We start from the raw sequence: 21,860 nt of genomic DNA, 5'->3' as shown, positions 1-21,860 counted from the left end.
GAAGTTGGATATTTATTTAGTGGGTTATGGAGAGGAAGGGGAGAAGGGGGAAGAGCAGAGAGAGAGAGAGAAAGAGAGAAACAGAGAGGGGGGAAGGGGAGAAGTGGGGAGAAGGGAGAGACACAGCTGCCTCTGAGAGGGTGGGGAAGGGACTCAGGCTAGACGCAAAAGATCAGCTTGCCTTGGCAGATGGGGGAGGGCACATTGCTAGTCTCTTAAAGGGACAGGACAGACCATTACAAGGAGTATGTTTAAAATGTCACAATTTTGGATACTCTGATGATACCTGGCATGCATTGTCCCAAATCTCAAAAAGTAGCATGCCAGGAATCTATTTGAAAATTCAGAGAAACTTTGTATTTGTTTTCACAGTATGTTAGAAATCTAAATTATGTCATTATTGGTGAATAAACCTACCATGCATATTTGTGTGTGTGTGTGTGTGTGTGTGTGTGTGTGTGTGTGATGAAATTAAAAATAAGGTTGGCAGAGAAGATATGCTCCGGGGCTAGAAGTTCTGAGGTCAGTACCATAGCTTGGGGCTGCCCACTCCCACCTTCCCTCTAGCCCTTGTGTGCTGGTTCAGGGGCAAAGCATCTGTGAATTCACTCTTGTTCTCCTCTGCTTCAAACACATTGGTGCCAGGCCTCCTCTCACAGCTATGCCTCCAGCTGTCTTAGAATCTCTATGGGTAAACACGGCCTGACCTGTTGAAAGGAGACAGGTGAGCCTCCAAAACCACTTCCATCTTGGATCTCTGAAGCAAGTGCCTGGATGCTGAGAGACAGCCCTGCATTTCCTCCCTAATTCTCATTGATCTCCTCATGTAATCTTCTCTTACTTTTAGCCTGAGATTTTGGCCATTGTGAAACAGAAATGTTAACAATTGCCAGTGTCAGCTCCAGATGTCACCACCTGCCTGGTGATGACTCATGATAAAATGCAGTGTACCCTGTGATGTCCTCTCAGGGACAGTTTTAGACACACTGTTCTGTCCCAGAACTCCAATATTAATGTTTTGTGACCTCAAAAACTGACTGAAGATGGCATTACCCCTTCATCAAGACAGCCATATTTAGCAAATGTGGAAAGGGAAATTATTTCAATCCTCTCAGCTCTCTGCTCCTGCCCCCTCCCAGCCTCACCTGCACCACGCACAGTCCTCTGCTCCACCCTCACCCCATTCTCAGCCCACCTGCATTCAGTTTTGCCAGAGGGAACAGTGCTGATTCTCCTGAAATGTGAGCTGACCTCAGGAGTTCTCGAGCCTTGTTTTTGTGGAAGTGTGGTTCAGGTGTTTCCACTGACTAGAGTCATTTTCTGCTCTGTGAAGTGTGGCTCAGGTGTTTCCATTGACTAGTGTGGAGGCCTGAAAATATGAGCCTATTTCCACGTTGACTAAAGGTCAGAGAGTTGGAACTTACCTCTAGTTCCTTCAAGGTTATTGTGCTTCTACCTCAAACAAAGGTCCCACCTAGGCAAAGACCAGAGAGTTCTGCTCTCTCAAGGCTGTTGTCAACAGGTGTGGCTACTAGTCAGATCTTGTGCTCCAGGAATACAACAGAGTGGATCTGTTCCTACCTCAAACAAAAGTCCAAGGATCCAACTAAGTTTCAGTTCGCTTAAGGAGATATTTGGATTCTACCCAGGGAGTAGTTTGCCTATAGAATGTTTTGGTCTAGGTGTGAATGTGACTTGTTCTAGCAACAGAATGTTGAACTATGAATGTAGTCCATGACCTTCAATTGGTCTTTTCATTTCCTTATACCCTGTTAATGCAGTTTTGTTGTCTTGCTCCTATCTTTTTGGGTTAGGGGTATTTTAAGCAGTTGGGAATTAAACACCGGTGAATTTTCAGTACTCACTGGAATTCCCTCCTGATACTATCATATCTCCTATATACTATTTATTTGTGTCTTCATATTTTTTTTTTACTATATTTCTAAATCCCCACACCTCTACCCTGGCAAGAGGTATTTTTGTTGAGGCTGGTCCCCAGCAGACTAGAGTCATTTTCTGCTCTGTGAAGTAAGTACAGTCTGTGCACACATAAAAATCAAATTCATCGTGAAGAGCCACATTAGAACTTTCAGATTCATAAGAAAAAGTTTAAACATTCTTTGTCAAAGTGCAGGGGAAGTTGTTGCATCCAAGTTAAAAGGTTACGAGGAATAGGCATTCTGTTTTTACTCTTATACTTTTTCCCCTTATGATTTTGTTTGCACACATACGTGATATATTCCCATGACCATCCTGGAGAAAAAAAATCTTAACTGAAAAAAAAAAAGAAAGAAAAAAGATCTTAACTGGTTCTATTTCCCTTTCTTAGATTTATTTTTGAAGAAAGGTTTCACTATGCAGCTCTGGCTGACCAGGCCTTTACCATGTAGGCCAGACTGGCCTCAAAATCACAGAGATCCACCCCCACTCCCCTCACTGAAATTACCAGTACGAGTGAGAAGGAAACATGGAACAGACAACAAACCCGCTTAGGAGTTTATTAGAGGGGGCATGTACAGGCCTGGTGAAAGTCGGTGGGGAGAGAGAGAGAGAGAGAGAGAGAGAGAGAGAGAGAGAGAGAGAGAGAGAGAGAGAGAAACACACACAGAGAGACAGAGAGAGACACAGAGAGACACATAGACAGAGAGACAGAGAGAGAGAGAGACAGAGAGAGAAGGGAAGAGGGGGAGGGGACAGCTGCCTCTTCAGGAGGAAGATGGAACAGAAGGAACTCAGGAAGATCTGCTTGCCTGGTGGGGGAGTGGGTGATTTTTTTCCCATGATATTTATTTTTCTCTTCTCCCCTTCCCCCTTCAACCCTCCCCCAAGGTCCCCATGCTCCCACTTTACTCAGGAGATCTTGTCTTTTTCTACTTTCTTTTTTTTTTTTTTTAAATATTTATTTATTTATTTATTTATTTATTTATTTATTATGTATACAATATTCTGTCTGTGTGTATGCCTGCAGGCCAGAAGAGGGCACCAGACCTCATTACAGTGGTTGTGAGCCTCCATGTGGTTGCTGGGAATTGAACTCAGGACCTTTGGAAGAGCAGGCAATGCTCTACTTTCTACTTCCCATGTAGATTAGATCTATGTAAGTCTCCCTTAGTGTTCCTATTGTTGTCTAAGTTCTCAGGGATTGTGGTTTGTGGGTTGGCTTTCTTTGCTTTATGTTTAAAAACCTTCTATGATGAGTACATGTGATAATTGTCTTTCTGTGTCTGGGTTACCTCACTCAAAATAATGTTTTCTAGCTCCATCCTTAAACGGACTGTACAGACCATTAGAGCAGGGTCTCACTGTGAAGCTCAGGTTGACCTCAAACTTGAGATTCTCCTGCCTCAGCCAGTTCAGGAAATGCAGATGTGGCTGCTGGAACAGGGAAAGTTGATGAGGGAGGCCAGCCTCTTTTCTTGGAATCTTCAATAAAAAGAATTTAGACAGAGACCCAGGAGACTGGCAAGCAAAAGTGTTCACTTAAAAAGCTCAAGTGCATGCTGGGTAGCAGAATGGCAACCTCGGGTGGGGACTGAAGAATCTAAAATGCTGTAGAATGGACAAATTCAGGGAAGCTGTAGCATCAGCACAAAGATCAGCAGCGTTTCTAAACACTAGCAACAAAATCCCTGAAAGTTTTAAACAAATCCATTCACAGTAGCTATAAAGTAAAAACAATGCATTTATCCTGCAGGCTGAAAACTATAAGACATTTAATGGCATAAAATCAGTGAAAGAAGCAATAGCACTTTCAGAAAAAAAGTAGATTCATTATACTATCTGATTCAAAAATAAATATATCCTACAAGGTTATAGCGACCCAAACACTGTGATACTGACATTAAAAACATGTGTAGGCCAACGAAACAGAATAGAGGATCCAGAAATAAATCCAGTGTACACTCAGTCCATCTTCAAAGGTTAAGACACAGCTGGAGGGGCGGGGCATCTGGGAAGGATTTGACTCATGGCTGCAATCCCAACACTCAGGAGTCGGAGGTTGGAGGATTGACAGGAGGTTTGAACAGGCTTGGGCTATACAGTGAGTTCTAGGCCAGCTTGGGGTTGTAAGGTGCATCCGTCTTGAAGAAACAACAAAACAATAACAAACTAAAAGAGAAGGAAAATGTGAGGGCACACAGGGAAGAAAGAACGCTTTCTCCAGTACACAGAGTTGGGTCTGCACGCAGAAGGGTGGAACTGAGTGGATCTCACACAGCAGGTGCAAACACCAAGTGCATTGAAGGCTTAAACGTAAGACCTGAAACCATAGAACAACCAGAAGAATGTAGCGGGGAAACACGACGGCATGAGTCTGGGTGAGATTTGGGGTGTATTTTAAAAGCACAGGCTACCAGAGCATAGACAGAAAGCACGGGCTTCTTACTCTGAAACACAGGCTTCTGCACAGAGAAGGAAAGAACCGGCAGAGCCTCGGGCGCCTACGGAGTGGGAGAAAGCATGGACAATCGCACATCGGGTGAGGGTTTGCTGCCCACACACACACCAAGCACCACAGCTGGAAAACAAACAGCCTGGCAAAGTGGGGCAAAGGATCAGAACGGGCGAGTCTCAACGAAGACAAATGACAGACTGACCTCTGAAAATGTGCCCAGTTCATCGGTGACCAAGGAAACGAGAATCAAAGCCCTGTGAGGTAGGCCTCACTCCTGTCCTAACAGAAAGAGGAAAGAGAAAAGAGCTGGTGTTCCTGAGGCGTGGAGAAAGGAGGATGCTTGCTCAGTTTTGATGAGATGTAAATTATTACAGCCGTTAAAGGCATTAGCCTGAAAAGTCCTTTAGTAATTTAGCAATAGGGCACACGGCCAGGCCTGACGCACACTTGCTCTGTCCATGGTAAGCATCCTTGTCTTCTGAGACTCTGGCTCCTCCACATTCTCAGAAGGATTATTCCCAACAACCAAGATACGGAATTAAGCTATCCATCAGGACAGATGAAAACAGCAGATAAACATGGAACGTTAATACTCAGCCTTTTGTAAAGCGGCTCTGTCATTTGCAACTGGAAGGAAGCTGGGGACGTGGTGTTAAGTGAGGTGAACCAGCCACCGAGGGACAAATTCCACAGAACTTCACTTATAGTGTGGAATCCGAGTGCTCAACTGGCAGCGGCAGAGAAGAGTGGAGCCACTAAGGGCTGGGCATGGAGGGGGCAGTCAACTTAGTTACTTTTATTTAGCTAGCCCATGGTACAAATATACACAACAAATACCATAATCAAATCATTTATTGAGACCAATTTTTTTGAATGTATCTATAAATTAAGTCATTACTGCTTCGTGGGGAGTTTCCGTAGTGTAGTGGTTATCACGCTCGCCTAACACGCGAGAGGTCCCCGGTTCGAAACCGGGCGGAAACAGGCATGGTAACTTTTTTTCACTTCTGTTTCAGACTGTCAGCTAACTCCCTACATTCTTCAGCCGTTACCACATAAGAATCTCGGCTCTTAAATTTTGCTTTCACTGTAATGTTTTTATGGGCACTGGATATAGCAGGTAACTTTGTGAGGACCAATGGCTTCAATGGATCTCCAAGAAAGTACAAAAAAAACCAATAAAAGGTATCGGGGGATTAGCTCAAATGGTAGAGCGCTCGCTTAGCATGCGAGAGGTAGTGGGATCGATGCCCACATCCTCCAGTTACTGTTATGTATGGTACCACGTTTCTATTGAGATACTGAGATTTTGACATTGGAAATGTTCTCAATTGCACAAATTTGAGCCCTGAAAGTTAACCTTGCTTCTTCTTTCCCGTGTAAGCTTCATCACTCGTCTCTATTTATTACTTCACTGGCCAGACATTACAGTAAGTTCCCTGCCGGCCTCTCTGGAATCTTTATTTTCCTCCTCTATGTCTTTGCTCCCTCGACCATGTTGGTGGAGGGCTGCTCTGCGCCTCACTGGAGCCCTGCACTGCCATCGACGGCGTCGCCTGAACAAACTCGGCCTGAGTGGAATCCACTCTACAACTCTCAATTTTCCTTTTCTAAGCTCAGAGGTGTGTGTGTGTGTGTGTGTGTGTGTGTGTGCAAATCCTTTGCTTAACACGTTGCTGTGACTTTTTGCGTCACCTGTCCGGGTTCTCTCAAAAGCTCTCCACTGTCAACAGCGATCTCCTCGAGGTGTCTCCAGGTGATCAGGCTCCTTCCCTCCTTATGATTTTCTCGCACGCCGTTCCCCTGCTATACGATGCACGCTGCGTCTCCAACCCGGAATTCCTACAACAGCGCTTCTCCCTCCTGGAGCTCTCTCTCCTTGGCGCGCCGCCCAAGCCGCATTTATTAATCTTCCCCCGGGCCATGTTGCCTCTCCACTATGGCTTTTATCTTTTGTTTGGTCGCCTTCCTTGCACAGTTCTTTCTGTAAATGTGGATCTGTAACTTCTGGAAGGCTCTTTAGAAAGTATACACTTTCTGCATTCGACAGTAATCAGTGGGTTTCCGTAGTGTAGTGGTTATCATGCTCGCCTCACACGCGAGAGGCCCCCGGTTCGAAACCGGGTGGAAACAATATTGTTTTTCTTGTTCTTTGATTTATCAATGGAACCCTTCTTTCTGGATCAGTCCTAAGGTAACACATTTCTCCATCCTCTTCTAAGAACAAGCAAAGGAAGCCTGTCCCTCCCAGGAATTTGTTGACTCTCCACGTTTCTTCAAACCCCACTTCCCTTTCATCATTTCTCTGTCTTACAGCCGTGGTTTTCAATCTTCCTAAAGCTGAGGCCCTTTAATATTGCGATGACCCCCAACCATAAAATTATTTCCATTGCTAATTCATAGCTATAATTTTGCTACTCTTATGAATCATAATGTAAATATCGTTTCCCTCCGGTTTTTTTGGGCGACTGGAACATCCCCCCCACCCCGAAATGGTCGTGACCCACAGGTTGAGAACCTCTCTCTTAGCAAATGGTATAAGCATTTTGTCGGAACAGCTTCTGAGAACATTGTCTATGAGAACCTCGACCCTGCCTTTTGGGACTTGATGGCTAGCCAAGAGGTCCTGGGGGCAGGAAAGCCGCTACAAATAAAAGGGACCAGAAGGTCCAGGGCCCGATGTTTTCTTACTTTTGAATCTGCTCCTTATTTTGTCTGTCTCAGTCAGGGTTTCTATTGCTATGATGAAACACCATGACCAAAAAGCAATCTGGGGATGAAAGGGTTCATTCAGCTTTTGCTTCCACATTGCTGTTCACCACGAAAGGACGTCAGGACAGACCTGAAACAGGGCAGGAACCTGGAGGCAGGAGCTGATGCAGAAGTCATGGAGGGATGCTGCTTACTCACTTGCTTCCCCTAGCTTGTTCACCCTGCTTTCTTATAGAACCCAGAACCACCAGCCCAGAGATGACATCATCCATGGTGGGTTGGACCCTCCTCCCTTACTTCACTAATTGAGAAAATGCCTACAGATGGCTCTCAAGGCAGCATTTCCTCAACTCAGGCTCCTTCCTCTATGACGACTGTAGCTTGTGTCAAGTTGACACACAAAACCAGCCAGTACAGTTTCCCTGTGCCATTAACTCACCTCTCAACCATGGATTTTAACTGTGGTTTGATTTCTTTCTTTGTGATTCTGTTGTAACTTCTGGACGGCAACTTAGCAGGAGACTGTAACTGTCCTGGATAGTAGAGTAGCAAGCTGCCTGTAGAGGTGTTTTTGTAGTGAAGTGGTTATCATGCCCACCAGGGAGACCGAATCACTGAAATGCAAAAGCAAGGTTTATTGTGTGCACGATGCAAGCCAGCATGGATCTTGTCAAAGCAAGGGGCACAGCAGTGGCAAGAGGAGGTACCCCACCCTGCTAGAGGGCATTATTTAAAGTCAAAACCCAGCAAAGTTTCATTAGCAGGATGTGGGGTGATGGGTTCAATCCTGATTGGCTTGTGTCTAGAGACTTTTCAAAAATTTTATTTCTGAACCTCACCTGTTCCTTGTTGGCTGATCCTCAAGTGGGGACATTCTGTGGTTATCTCTGCTTTCCGGTTGGCTACCTTGTTACTTTTGCCTGTAGCCATTTCTGAGGACTGGAATGTTTTACGAGAAATAGCTTACACAAGACAAAATGGAGGAACTTTGGTTCTTCACTGACAACCAAGAATAGCCATTACATGCAGACCCAGATGGAAGCAAAGGACACGACAGAATGTGATGCAGAAAGCACAACCTTGAGTTCCATTCACTTGCTCTTCAGGGAATGCAGAACCCCTGTGTTACTTTTCAACAAAGGAGAGCAGGAAGGAAAGACTGCTGAGGGAAGAGAATGCCAGAGGACCGAAACAAGTGGGAGGAGAGGGGCAAAGGGCGGGTGTAACTGTTCCTGCTCCCTCAGCTCAGAGGGTCTTGTTTAGACGAAACCCAGAGGGGTGTGGACGCCGTCATTCTGCTGATGAGATGCTTCAGATTCAGCGCCAGCCGACAGGGTGCAGTTTCCAGTGATGCTATGGTCTTTAAAAGCTGCAAGTGGATGCAGGATGCTTGGCGACTCAGACTCAGTATTTCTAATGTGAAGCTGCTGATGGAGGGGCTATTTGATGCAACCTCAGGTCTGTCAGTCTCCTCACCAGAAGACCCTGAAGTCCATCCTCAGGGGAAGGAGGCCTCCTTTTCTACCCAGGGTCTATTAGTTGCTTGTGTTGACAGTGGGTGACAAGGAAGGACTGTGGAGAATTCCAAGTCACATCTGCAGAAATACAATCACAACTGCTGATGGTGATCATATTGACATCAGTTTCTGGTTGTCTGATGAGGTGGGTAGTGAGGAGAGTCAGGCTACACTGGGCACGGCAAGAATATATGTGCTTTTCCTTCCTATTGTGTGATGGAGCGAGCAGGGCAAATCCCTCTTCAGCTTGGTGCTCTGAAGATGGATGGCTGCAGTTGAGGCACAAAGAGGAGTGTGCGGTCATGCACTCATTTATTCCTCCAACAGTGAATCCTGGTGATCTACACTGTGCAGTGGTTGCTATGGTTGTAATGTTTCAAAAGTAAAGAAAATTCAGAAATACTTGAGAGCTGGGTTAATTAACTGAGGCTTTCCCTGAGGTCCTGATGTATGGAGGAGGAATGTAACTCCCTCTCTAAACCACCTCGACTTCTCCATATCGAGGTGTTATCTTCAGCAATATGGCTTAACCATGAGGTTGCAGGGGGAATAACCATTGCCCTTGGCAGAAGCCTGTGATGTTTGAAGGTTTCCATGGGGCCCCTTAGGCTAATGTCTCAACAAAATGTAACCCATTCCTGGTCCTGGAGATTGTGTCAATGGATGTCTAGTTTGGGTATTGTCCCTCTCGTTATTGGTGACTCATTTAGATTTCTTTCATGTATGAATAATTTTTAGGGAGCTTTTACAGTAGTAGGTTTCCACATGGTTGTTCAAATGGCCTTTACTGTTAGTTGTCCCTCCCCATGTATGTCCTAGGTATCCAGTTAACAATAAAGGTCCATTCTAGTTTCCTATTCCAGTTTCTTCTTTGTTCCCCTGCATTCTATTTCCCCTTCTTTGGGAGAGCTTCTCCTCTGCCCTAGTCCTGTACTAGGTACCTAATCTCTATAGTTACTCAGATTATAGTTCTTGTAACAAGCATACCAAAAGCTTAAAAACAACATCCACATATAAGAGAAAACAAACACTATTTGTCTTCTGTATCTGAGTTATTTCACTCAGGAATTTTTTTTTTTTTTTTTTTTACTATTTCCATCCATTTAGTGGCAAATTTCATGATATCATTTCTCTTAACAGCTGAATAATATCCCTCTGTATAAATGTACCACATTCTCATTATTCATTCATCAGTTAATGGCCATCTAGACTGTTTCCAATTTCTGGATATTTGAATAAAGCAGTAATGAACTTGGATGAACAAGCGTGTCTGTAGCAGGACGTAGAGTTCTTTGGGTGTGTGCCACAGAGTGGTATAGCTGGATCTTAAAAGTTTGTTGTTTGTTAGAGACAGAAAGACAGGGTCTTTCTGCATAGCCGTGACAGTCAAGAAACTCACCATGTAGACTACTAGACTGTCCTCAAACTCAAGAGCTCTGCCTGTCTCTGCATCACAAGTGCTGGATTAAGATGTGCACTACTGTGTCCGCTTTAGGTAGTTGGAGGTGGATCAATTCATATCTTCCTAAGGAACCACCACTCCAATTTCCAAAGTGGCTGTACATGTTTGGACTCCCACTAGCAATGACTAAGTGTTCTCCTTTACCCACATCCTCACCAGCATGTGCTGTCATTTGCTCTATTGATCTTGACCATTCTGACTGGGGTGAGATGAAACCTCAAAATAGTTTTGACTGCATTTCTCTGATGCTAAGGATGTTGAGCATTTCTCTGTTTCTCAGCCATTTCTATTTCATCTTTTGAGAATTCCATGCTTAGTATTATAGCCCATTTTTAATTGTCTTATTCTCCCGAAGTTCAGCTTTTTAGTTTTATATATACTAGATATTAACCCTCTATTAGACATATAATTTACAATGAATTTCCCCCATCCTCTAAACTGTTGTTTTGTCCCAGTAATGGTATCCTTTACCGTCCAGAGGTTTTCAACTTCATGAGGTTCCATTTGATTAACTTTAGTGCCAGTGCTCTAGGTGTCCTGTTCAGAAAGGCCTTTTCTACGCCAATGATTTCAAACTATTTTCTACTTTTTCTTCTATCTTATTCAGTGTGTCTGGACTTATGCGGGCATCTTTTATTCATTTGGAGTTTGGTTCTGTGCAGAATGATAGACATGGGTTTATTTTCATTTTGTATATGCAGACATCCAGTTTGACCAGCTCCACTTGTTGGAGATTCTGCTGTTCTCCAGGTTATATTTTTGGCTTCTTTCTTAACCATCAGCTGTGCATAGGTATGTGAACTTATGATTAGAGCCTTCAGATAAATTTCATTGACCAACATGTCTGGTTTTAGGTTGATACCAGGCCCCTTTTTTATGGCTCCATAATACATACTATATGTATATACATACATCATACTGAGAGTCATACATAGTACAACTTGAAATCAGGGATATCATTCAGGATTGTTTTGACTATCCTGAGGGTTTTTTTTTTTTATTTCCATAGAAAGTTGATTTTTAAAAGAATTTCTATGACGAATTGTGTTGGGAATTACATTGAAGCTGTAGTCGCTTTGGGCAAGATGTCCATCTCACAGTATTAATCTTACCAGTTCACGAGCATGGAAGGCATTCTTCACATCCAGGATATTTTTTTTTTTAGGATACTGTGACAGGTACTATCTCCCTGATTTCTATCTCTGCTTGCTTGTCATTTGTATATATGAGAGTTGCTGATTTTTATGTTCTAAACTGTATTCTGCTACTTTGCTGAAAAGGTTTATCTGTAGAGAAGTTTCCTGAGGCATTCTTTTTTTTAAAAAAATATTTATTTATTATGTATACAATATTCTGTCTGTGTGTACGCCTGAAGGCCAGAAGAGGGCACCAGACCTCATTACGGATGGTTGTAAGCCACCATGTGGTTGCTGGGAATTGAACTCAGGACCTTTGGAAGAGCAGGCAATGCTCTTAACCGCTGAGCCATCTCTCCAGCGCTCCTGAGGCATTCTTTAGGGTCTGTCATGTATAAAATCATGTCATCTGTAAATAAAGACATGTTGATTTCTACCTTTCCTATTTGTTTCCCCATGATCTACTTCAGTTTTCTTAATGTTCTCATAGGACTTCAAATACTTTATTGAACAGATGTGGAAAGAATGGGGATCATTGTTTTCTCCATGATATTGGTGGAAATGCTTTGGTTGCATCTCTAGTTGTTCCAGGACTTTTATCAGGAAGGGCTGTTGGATGTTGTCAAAGGCAATGTATGAATCTAATAAGATGATGGTATTTCTATTATTTCAGTCTGTTTATGTGGTAGGATTTATTTATTGATTTACATATATTGAACCATCCCTGCATCCCTGGGATGAAGTCTTTTTGATCGTGGTATATGTCTTAAGGGTTCTATTAATGTGAAGAGACACCATGACCGGGAGAACTTTAATTTCTTTTAATTTTTCATTTATTTTACATACCAAACACAGTTTCCTCTCCCTCCTCCCCCCCCCCCACACTCCCAGAGCAACTCTTATAAAGGAAAACATTTAATTGGGGTGGCTTGCTTACAGTTTAGATGTTCAGTCCATTATCATCATGGTGGGACATGACGGCATGCAGGCAGACATGGTACTGGAGAAGTAACTGAGAGTCGTACATCTTGCATACAACAAGAAGACGTTGGGTCACACTGTGCAACGCTTGAGCAAAAGATACCTAAAAGCCTACCCCACAGTGCCACAATTCATCAAACAAACAAGGCCACATTCCTAAGAGTGCCAGTCCTTTGGGGCCATTTTCTTTTAAACAATCACAGCAGATAATATTTTTGCAATGTTTTTGAATTCTGTTTGCAAATATTTTTTGTTTTTATTGAGCTATATATTTTTATCTGCTCCCCTTCCTTCCTCCCCCCATTCTTCTACTCTCTTCCATTTTACTTCTAATTACATGCTTCCAATTTACTCAGGAAATTTTGTCTTTTTCTACTTCCCATGTAGATTAGATCCATGTATGTCTTTCTTAGGGTCCTCTTTGTTTTGTCTGGCTTCTCTGTGGTTGTGAATTCTAGAATTTTTTTTTGTTTTATGTCTAAAAGCCACTTATGAATGAGTACAATCTGGGTCTGGGTTACCTCACTCAATATGATGTTTTCTAGATCCATCTACTTGTCCTCAAATTTCAAGATATCATTGGTTTTTTTCCGCTATGTAGTACTCGATTGTATAAATGTACCACATCTTCTTTATCCATACTTCAGTTGAGTGGCATTTAGGTTGTTTTCAGGTTCTGGATATGACAAACAATGCTGCTATGACTATAGTTGAGCACATGTCCTTATGGTGTGATTGCGCATCCTTTGGGTATATACCCAAAAGTGGTATTTCTGGGTCTTGAGGTGGGCTGTTTCCTAATTTTCTGAGAAATCGCCATACTGGTTTCCAAAGTGGATGTATCAGTTTGCACTCCCACCAGCAATGCAGAAGTGTTCCCTTTACCACATCCTCTGCAGCATAAGTTGTCATCAGTGTTTTTGATCTTGGTCATTCTTAGGTGTCAGATAGAAATCTCAGAGTTGTTTTGATTTTCATTTCTCTGATGGCCAAGGATGTTGAACATTTCCTTAAGTGTCTTTCAGCCACTGTTGAGAGATCCTCTGTTGAGAGTTCTCTGTTAGGTCTGTACCTCATTTTTATTGGATTATTTCTTCTTTTGATGACCAATTTCTTGAGTTCTTTATATATTTTGGAGATCAGCCCTGTGTCCAATGTGGGATTGGTGAAGATCTTTTCCCATTATGTAGGGTGCCATTTTGCCTTGTTGACCATGTCCTTTCTGTTTGCAAATATTTTACTGAAAATTTTTACATATATGTCCATAAGTGATATTGATCTATAATTTTTTGTTGGGATTTATGTGGTTTTGGTATCAGGGTAATAGAACATTTGAAAAAAAGAATTAGGCCGGGCGGTGGTGGCGCACGCCTTTAATCCCAGCACTCGGGAGGCAGAGGCAGGCAGATCTCTGTGAGTTCGAGACCAGCCTGGTCTACAAGAGCTAGTTCCAGGACAGGCTCTAGAAACTACAGGGAAACCCTGTCTCGAAAAAAACCAAAAAAAAAAAAAAAAGAAAAAAAAAGAATTAGAATATGTTCCTCCAATTATTATTTTGTGAAATAATTGTTGTTTATGCTTCTTTTAAGGTCTGGTAGAATTCTGCACTGAACCTATCTGGCCCTGGTTTTGTTTTATTTTGTTTTGTGAGTGAGGACTTCTATTTTATTAGAGGTTCTGGGCATATTTAAATTGATCTTGACTTAACTTTGATAGGTCATGCATACAAGAAATTCATTAATTTCTTTCAAGTTTTCCAATTTGGTGAAATAAATATTTTCAAAGTATGTCCTGATGGTTCTCTGGATTTTCTCAGAGTCCACTGTAACGCCCCCCCTTTCATCCTTACTTACTGCTGCCTGTGATTAATAGTTTTGCTGGGTATAGCAGTCTGGGCTGGCATCTGTAGTCTCTCTGAGTTCTAGAACGTCTGTCCAGGTTTTACTGTCTTTAGAGTGTTCACTGAGATGTCAGTGTTATTCTAATATGCATGCCTTCATTAGAATTTTGAAACTTTTAGAATTTATAAGAGTTTCTAAAACATAAAGAATTTTATAAGTCTTTAAAATATTTTTGTAAGACTTATAAAGATATAACATTATAAGATGATCTTTTCCCTTTGCAGCTTCTAATATTTCTTTGTTCTGTATATTGAGTATTTGATTATTATGTGTTATGCGGAATTTCTTATCTGCTCCTGTATATTTGCTGTTCTGTGTGCTTCTTGTACTTGGACAGGAACCTCTTTTCTTTAGATTGGTTAAATTTTCTTCCAAGATTGCATTAAAAGCATTTTTTGCCCAGGTGGTGGTAGCTCATGCCTTTAATCCAGTGGTGGGGACAGAAGCAGGGAGATCTCTTTGAGTATGAGGCCAGCCTAGTCTAAAAAGGGAGTGCATAGCCAGAGCTATACAGAGAAACCCTGCCTCGAAAAAAAAAGAGAAAGAAAGAAAGAAAAAAGAGAGAGAAAAAAAGGGAAATTTTTTTTTAGATTTAACATTTTCTTTAATTGAGAAATTAATGTAATTCTTTCTTCAATGTCATAGTCTTATAATGAGGCTTAGTTTAAGGTTTTCATTTGACACCAAAAGCTTTTTTATCTTCAGTTTTAGTTCAGTGTGGGTTTTCTTTCATAATTTCATATCGATGTTCAGGTTTTAAAAGATTTTCATTGTTTGATCCAACTGTTTGCATTTTCACCATTTTCGGTTCTGCATTTGTTCAGATCTTTTTTAAAGGTTCTTGAACATATTCATAATTGCTATTTTGAAGTCCTTGTCTTATTGACGGATTCCAGCTCCAGGGACTCCAGGGTGTTCAGGTCCCAAAGAGGAGAATAGCTTCTGGCAAGGGAAGGAAGGGATTGACAGGCCTGAAGGCGAACCGGATGGATGTCGCATTATTGAAAAATGGCTGCATGTTTTATATCCTATAATTGTGCAATAGTGTAGCTACAGGCAAGACTGGAAGCAGACTCAATGATTCAGGGATGAAAGCCATCATTAACTTCATTGCAGCATTTTCACTGAGATGAAAACACTAGGTTCAGCAAGTATCCAAGTGCCTATGTTCTCTGAGGTTCAGTAACTCCACCAGTCACCCTCCTCGGTCAATGCAAGAGCCACAAGTTCCTCCTGCTGGTGTTAAGGAAAATGACTTCCTTTGGCAAGCAGGGACTTTCCTTGGACCCCTGAAGGAATGGAGGCCCCTATGCAACTGCATGACCTTGGGAAATAAGCTGGGGACAAGACACTCCACTGCAACTTGTAAGTGGGGTGCACTGTAGCTTTTCCACGGTGTAGCACAGTAAGCACGGAGTTGTATCCTAGTTGCTTTCCTTTGTGTCTTCTCATTCTATACTGGGACTGTCACTTCTCATATGCTCCCAAAGGAAAGGTCCTGGGGGCTTGCTCTTTTCCACGACACCCTAACATTCTGATTCCTCTCTGCTTATTGACTGAACTCTTGCCCTTAATGGTCTCAGGCTCTGCATCTGGATTGTTCACTTTTCATCCTTGGGGGTCTGGTGTGCCAGTTAGTAAATCTCTAACCTTCCTGTTCTCAGTGTAGTCAGGGGGACACAACAGGGAATCCTGTGTGCAGAGGCATCACGCTGTATGGTTCCACGTTGGTGGGGACTTTTCCCAAAGAACTGTTTTTGTTTAAAGAAGCTGCCATTGTATCGATTTTCATCTTTCTCCAAAGCCCCACAAAATTTTCCAAAGGAAGAGGCACATAGAACTCCCATTACATACAGCGAGAATCATTAAAAATGAAAGTAGAAATTTCTGCTAGGGAAGTGTGGTCTGCAATGTTGAAATGCTGGAACTTTGTCAAGCAGAAGTGGTGGCCATTCGCCATGCAGCCCACGCCATATTATGCTTCCTCTCTATTGCATTTCTAAAGTGACATATTGCAGTAGGTCACTGCTTTCTTTCCTGTCCATGTAGGCAATGGAGTTATGGTATTTGAGGTGTTTCTTGGAGTAGATATCTGATCTTCTTCCTGTCGGGTGGGTGTTCTGTTCTTTGGTTGCTGTTGCCCACTCTGGATCCTAGGCAAGGGTGGTAGCTGTGGGGTTGCTGCTGGGGAGGACTACTGCAAGTTGGCATGTGACTCCAAAGGAGGGGGAGACTCAGAGAACCCACAGGAAAGAGGTCAATTATTTCTTATGTATATGGGTATTTGCATGTAGTGCCCAGGGTAGACAAAAGAGGGCGACAGACGCCGTACTACTGAAGTTAAAAAAGAATGCGCTGCCATGTGGGTGCTGAGAATCAAAGACGTTTCTCTAGCGTGTCAAATTGAAAACAGAGCCACAGAGTCATCCCGCTCGTGGGCGCATGGCCACAGTAGTGGAACAAGGTGTTCTGAGACATTTGCTGGTTCACAGGAACGAATCCCTGACTGCTGAGAGGCTCACTCCTTCACATCCACAGAAGGATTATTCCAGAAAGGATCAATATTATAAGGAGGTTGTGTCACTCGAAACCAAGAAGCTGAGGACAGGGCAAGTGAGGTGATCGATCCACCGAGGGGAAAATTCCACAGGACTTCCCTTATAACGTGGAATCGGAGTGTTCATCTGGCACTAGCAGAGTAGAGCGGAGTCACCAAGAGCAAGGCATGGAAGGTGCAGTCACCTTAGTTACTTTGATTTAGCGGACCAATGGCACGAGGATATACAACAAAGGCTATCATTAAATTATTCCTACACAAGGAAAGAGTGTATTTCTACAAACTAGGAAAATCAAGACACTATATGAAGTTTCCGTAGTGTAGTGGTTATCACGCTCGCCTAACACGCGAGAGGTCCCCGGTTCGAAACCGGGCGGAAATAAGGTTGCTTTTGCTCACTTCCCTTTCCAGATTTTCAGCTTATTCCCTATACTTTTGAGCAGTTACCACAAAAGAATCTCGGGTCTCTGATTTGCCTCTTGACTCCCGGCATACTTTATTAGGCCATGAAGTAGCAGCCAGCTTTAGGAGAACCCATGGATTCACCTGACATACAAGAAAGTACATGGAAATTTGTAAAAACTTCAGGGGATTAACAAAAAATATGAGGATATCGGGGGATTAGCTCAAATGGTAGAGCGCTTGCTTAGCATGCGAGAGGTAGTGGGATCGATGCCCACATCCTCCAATTTTCTACAGCAATCTTCAGAAAATGGGGTACTTACAGACTTCTCTTTTGGAGCACACATTCACGATACAGACCTTTCGCAGTATCTAAGGTCTGAGAATGTACCTAAATGCCATGGTTCTTGCCTAAGTGTGGAATTCGATTCCATCCCAGAGATAACTAAAGTTTGGAGAAATAGCCGAGCACGTCTGATTTATTGCATTACACTCATCTGAATATGTGTCTCTAATGGATGGGGAATGTCACGAAAAGGGTCATCGTGAATACCGCAACACAGAACTCTGCCACGCTCCCGAGGAGTGCTAGCCTCACAAAACTGGCAAGAAAGAACTCTACGGGAACACGCTTTGGACCTCACTAGCTGTTGCACATTGGTGAATGGCTTAGGGTTCTGAACCCGGTATTCTTCAGTTGAGTGTCTAGATAGGCAGAAGGCAGGAAAGACACAGCCTTCTGACCCACTCAGGAAGTCAGGTGGTGAAGGTTCAGTGTGGCTGGACAGAAGGGACACGGGAGTGAATGGGACATTTTTCTGCTGTTTCCCTCTGCTTCCAGATGGATTCCATCTGTGCTTTGAGGCCACTAGAACCACAGTGTGTGTGTGTGTTTTAAAGTAAAAAAACATTAAGCTCCTCACGTGGCCCGTACGGGGATCGAACCCGCGACCTTGGCGTTATTAGCACCACGCTCTAACCAACTGAGCTAACCGGCCAGGCAAACATGCTGCTTCTGTTACCTCTTCAGAAGGGTAAGGAAACAAATGCTAATTGTCATTACGGGTCTTGGATTTTTATTTGTTTTAATTTTTAAGGTTTTCTGAAAAGAGGTATAAAACAAAAGATTTCTAAACCTGAAAAACGAAGAGGGTAAGTGTCACATTCCAATGATTGCTGAGCCTAGATAAGCAAGTATACTTGGTCAGACCGCAAAGTCATCCTCCAGTTACAGATGTGAGGACTAAAGCTTCCAGATGATGGAATTGAGGACTTTCTTCTAAAAAGGAACTCCCAATTGGCCCGTACGGGGATCGAACCCGCGACCTTGGCGTTATTAGCACCACGCTCTAACCAACTGAGCTAACCGGCCAACTGATTAGTATTTAACTGTCGACCTCTACACGTAGCAAATGCTAGATTTATAGTTGAGATTATTTTAGGTGTTTATTGTTGCTTTGTTTCCTTGTTTAAAGTTTTCTTGAACCTGGAAAAAGTTACGAAACTCGCGTTGTTCCAAATAGAAAATTTCTCTGAACAGAAAAAATTCTGAACGAGTGCAGGTGATGTCACGTTGCAAAGTTTCCTGACCCAGAGATACTGGCCATGGACAGCCAGTCCACTAGCCCGGTGGCCGCCCACACCGCGACCCGCCCTCTAGCCTTCACAGAGGTGGCCTCCTGTGCGGTTCTCCCTGTTGCCTTCAAGTGACAACAATCTGATAGCCTTCCCGATTTTACCGAGTTTCTCGTTCAATTCGCCAAAAATATTTGGATAAGGCAGTGCGCGGCTGGCCTCTGCCGGCGCGCGTCTCTACTGGGCCGTTAAGGCATCGATCGCTCTAGTCTTGCAGACGCAGGCACTCGAGGCCGGGTGGGGTTCGTGCCCGGGGAACCTGCGCTAGTCGCGGCTGGCGGGTCTTAGTCTCTCTGGCCACTGTCGCGGTCCGCGGTGTCCTGCGGGACGAATGAGACTGCAGGGAGCCGATTTGCTGGCCGCCATTACAAGATGGTGCCGAGCCCCTGCACCACCGAGTAAACAACTCCATATTAGGCAAGGCTCTAGACAGAACCTCCCACAGGCACGACCCATGTCCGCTTCATCCACGGAGCCCCTTGCTTACTGCTCTCCCTTTAACCAAGAGGCTCCAATAAAGCGTGATTTGAGAAGAATCCTCGACTCGGTGGTCGTTCTTCCCTGCTGGGCAAGGGGGTTCGCCGCAACTGGTGCCGGAGGCCGGGGCATCTTTCGGTCACTGGGCGAGGGGCCATTCAGAACTCGACACGCGGACGGCAGCGCTCGGTAAGCAAGTCTCCCAGGTATAATGATTGCTGGAGGTGAGCCCTGGAGTGTTCTGCCTCGCTTTTGTGGTAATTATGATCTGTGTATTCCTGTGTTGTTTTTGATTGCGCTGCCATAAGCCTGGTCAAGAGAGTGCCTCTGCTGTTGCGACCGCGCCTAGTCAGAATCGAAAGTAAGTCCGTTGTGGATAAAACGGCTTTTCTCTGAGGGGGAAGTAAGACCGCTGTAGCTTAAGCGGCTCTCCGGTAGGGCGCCCGTGCATAAGTGCGCATTAAGGACGATTGATGCGGCCGTGAGGGACACTGACCAGAACACACTGTGGTTCGCGGTCTCTGGGGATTTCACCTTGCCCTCATGGGAAAAATTAGGACGGGACTTGGAAAGAGTTAAACATGAGGACAAAAATAGGCCGCGGCACTATGCCACTATGGCGACTGGTGAGGAACTGCTTACGGGAGGGTGATAATACAGATCTAATTAGAAAAGGTAGAGAGGCATTTATGACCCACCAGGACAGCTTATCAGAATCGGAATCAAAAGGGGAAGACTTGGACAGGCCTAAAAGAAAAAAGGAAAAAGGAAAAGAAAAAGTATCCAAAAGTTAAGCCCAGGGAAAAGGGCCAAAGAGAGCCCTTGGGCAGAGAAAAATAATATAATATAATATATAATATAATATATAATAAAATATAATATATAATATAATGTATATAATATGTATAATATATAAAATATACTATATATAATATAAGAAATATAATCCCCAAGGCCAGGGGATCATTGAAAGGGCTAACAGAAGCCTCAAAGATATTCTAATAAAACAAAAACGGGGAATAGCAGAAACAGCGTCCCCCAGGGATAGAATTGCCTTGGCATTTTTTACATTTAATTTTCTAATTTTTGATGGTCAAGGCCAAATGGCGGCTGATAGACATGCTAACATGACCCCCGAAGATAAGGGAGTGTCTGTTATGTGGAAGGATGTGTTGGATAATAAATGGTATGGACCGGATCCAGTTGTTGCGAGATCCAGGGGAGCTGTTTGTGTTTTCCCACAGAGTCAAGAAGTCCCTCATTGGGTACCAACACGGCTGACAAGGAGCCTGAGACCAGCAGCTGAAGATGAGGGCTGCAACAACATGGATGCTGATCCTGGCAATGGAGACAGCCCTGCTGAACGCGAGTCCAATGACGTTATGGTCGGTAACGAGGGCCTGGCCCATGCCGATGCCTGTTCATGCTAACGCTTCTATATTGCCCACACTGTTTTCCACCTCCTGCGATCTGGAGGCACCCTGTCTGTCTAACTCAGACGCTAAGCAGGAGTTGTTTAATGCTACAAAGATAGCCCTAAATGAGACTATGTGCTTCTCCCTTGAGGGGAAGGGATCCTGCATAAGGCTTTTACGCAAGAACTTGACCAATTGGATGGATCCCCTGATGCAGAGTAAAGTTGGGATAGGGTCCCTGGGCGCAGCATTAGCCCAGGTGACTCAGGGTGCCACCTCAGGGTCAGGAGGGCCCAGTAATGCTACATCCATTAATGCTACTACCTTGGCCATGAGAGTGGAGTCCATGGTACTGTTGGGAGGTGCATCCACCCCTAAAAATGCCACTCGTTTTAGGGCATCACCAATACCTTTATAATCAGTCTAATCAAAATTCTACTATCGGATCAGGATGGTCCTGGTATCAATGGCTGCTCTCTAATGAAGTAGGAACCACGGCAGACATCTCAGCCCTGGCGACGCTACAATTAACTAGGACTTGGCTCCTTAATGTTTCTGGTAGCACATCAGAGTCACGGGGCTGGAGAGATGGCTCAGCCGTTAAAGGCTAGGCTCACAACCAAAAATATAAGAGTTCATAGCCATGGCTAATCAGGTGCAAACGGCGACCACAATTAATGACGTGGTTTCAAGAACAGCTGATGCATTAGAAACCCAGAATAAAATCAACAATCATATCCTTTCTGGCATAATAGCTGCCAATCAGAGGATAGATTATGTGCAGACTCAGGTGGATGAATTGCCCCGTCTGGTCCAGATCAGATGTGTCTTCTATCAGAAACATGTGTGCATTACTTCTCTTATCTTTAACAATTCCAGGAATGAGTCACGAAGAATTGGGGAGTATCTGGCGGGGAACTGGTCACGGGAAGCGAAGCTGTTACTCCAGAATCAATTGTTCCAGATCACTATCCTGAATAATACTCGTGTCCAGCCCATCACCCTTGAACAGTTTTCTGATTGGCTATATTCCGCTTTCTCCTTTTTGAAGGAATGGGTGGGGGTTGGGATATTTCTGGCATGCTGTCTGGGAGGATGCATGGTCTGCTTGTGGCGGTATTTGCCATCTTCGAGCCCAAACAAATAGAGATAAGGTTGCTGTCCTACAGGCCTTAGCTGCCTCTACAATGCAGTTTTATAATTATAACATCCTTTCCTGTTCAAGGAATCTGCATGAGATAATGAATTAATTACAAGTCATGATATTTA

General features: G+C 43.7%; 6 non-coding genes across 6 annotated transcripts; 4 read left to right on the top strand and 2 right to left on the bottom strand.

Annotated features, from left to right (window-relative positions):
- The first annotated feature begins 5,307 nt into the window (after window positions 1–5,307).
- Trnav-aac lies at window positions 5,308–5,380 on the top strand. The gene has a single exon. It is a non-coding gene; the product is annotated as a tRNA-Val (tRNA).
- A 206-nt stretch (window positions 5,381–5,586) lies between these two features.
- Window positions 5,587–5,659, top strand: Trnaa-agc. The gene has a single exon. It is a non-coding gene; the product is annotated as a tRNA-Ala (tRNA).
- Window positions 5,660–6,456: 797 nt separating this feature from the next.
- On the top strand, window positions 6,457–6,529 carry Trnav-cac. The gene has a single exon. It is a non-coding gene; the product is annotated as a tRNA-Val (tRNA).
- A 10,442-nt stretch (window positions 6,530–16,971) lies between these two features.
- On the top strand, window positions 16,972–17,044 carry Trnav-aac. Its single transcript has one exon. It is a non-coding gene; the product is annotated as a tRNA-Val (tRNA).
- A 944-nt stretch (window positions 17,045–17,988) lies between these two features.
- Window positions 17,989–18,062, bottom strand: Trnai-aau. The gene has a single exon. It is a non-coding gene; the product is annotated as a tRNA-Ile (tRNA).
- A 300-nt stretch (window positions 18,063–18,362) lies between these two features.
- Window positions 18,363–18,436, bottom strand: Trnai-aau. The gene has a single exon. It is a non-coding gene; the product is annotated as a tRNA-Ile (tRNA).
- Window positions 18,437–21,860: the final 3,424 nt, after the last annotated feature.

This window comes from Arvicola amphibius, chromosome 6 (genome assembly GCF_903992535.2).
Source record: "Arvicola amphibius chromosome 6, mArvAmp1.2, whole genome shotgun sequence".
NCBI lineage: Eukaryota > Metazoa > Chordata > Mammalia > Rodentia > Cricetidae > Arvicola > Arvicola amphibius.
This window is presented reverse-complemented; position numbering and strand designations above follow the sequence as displayed.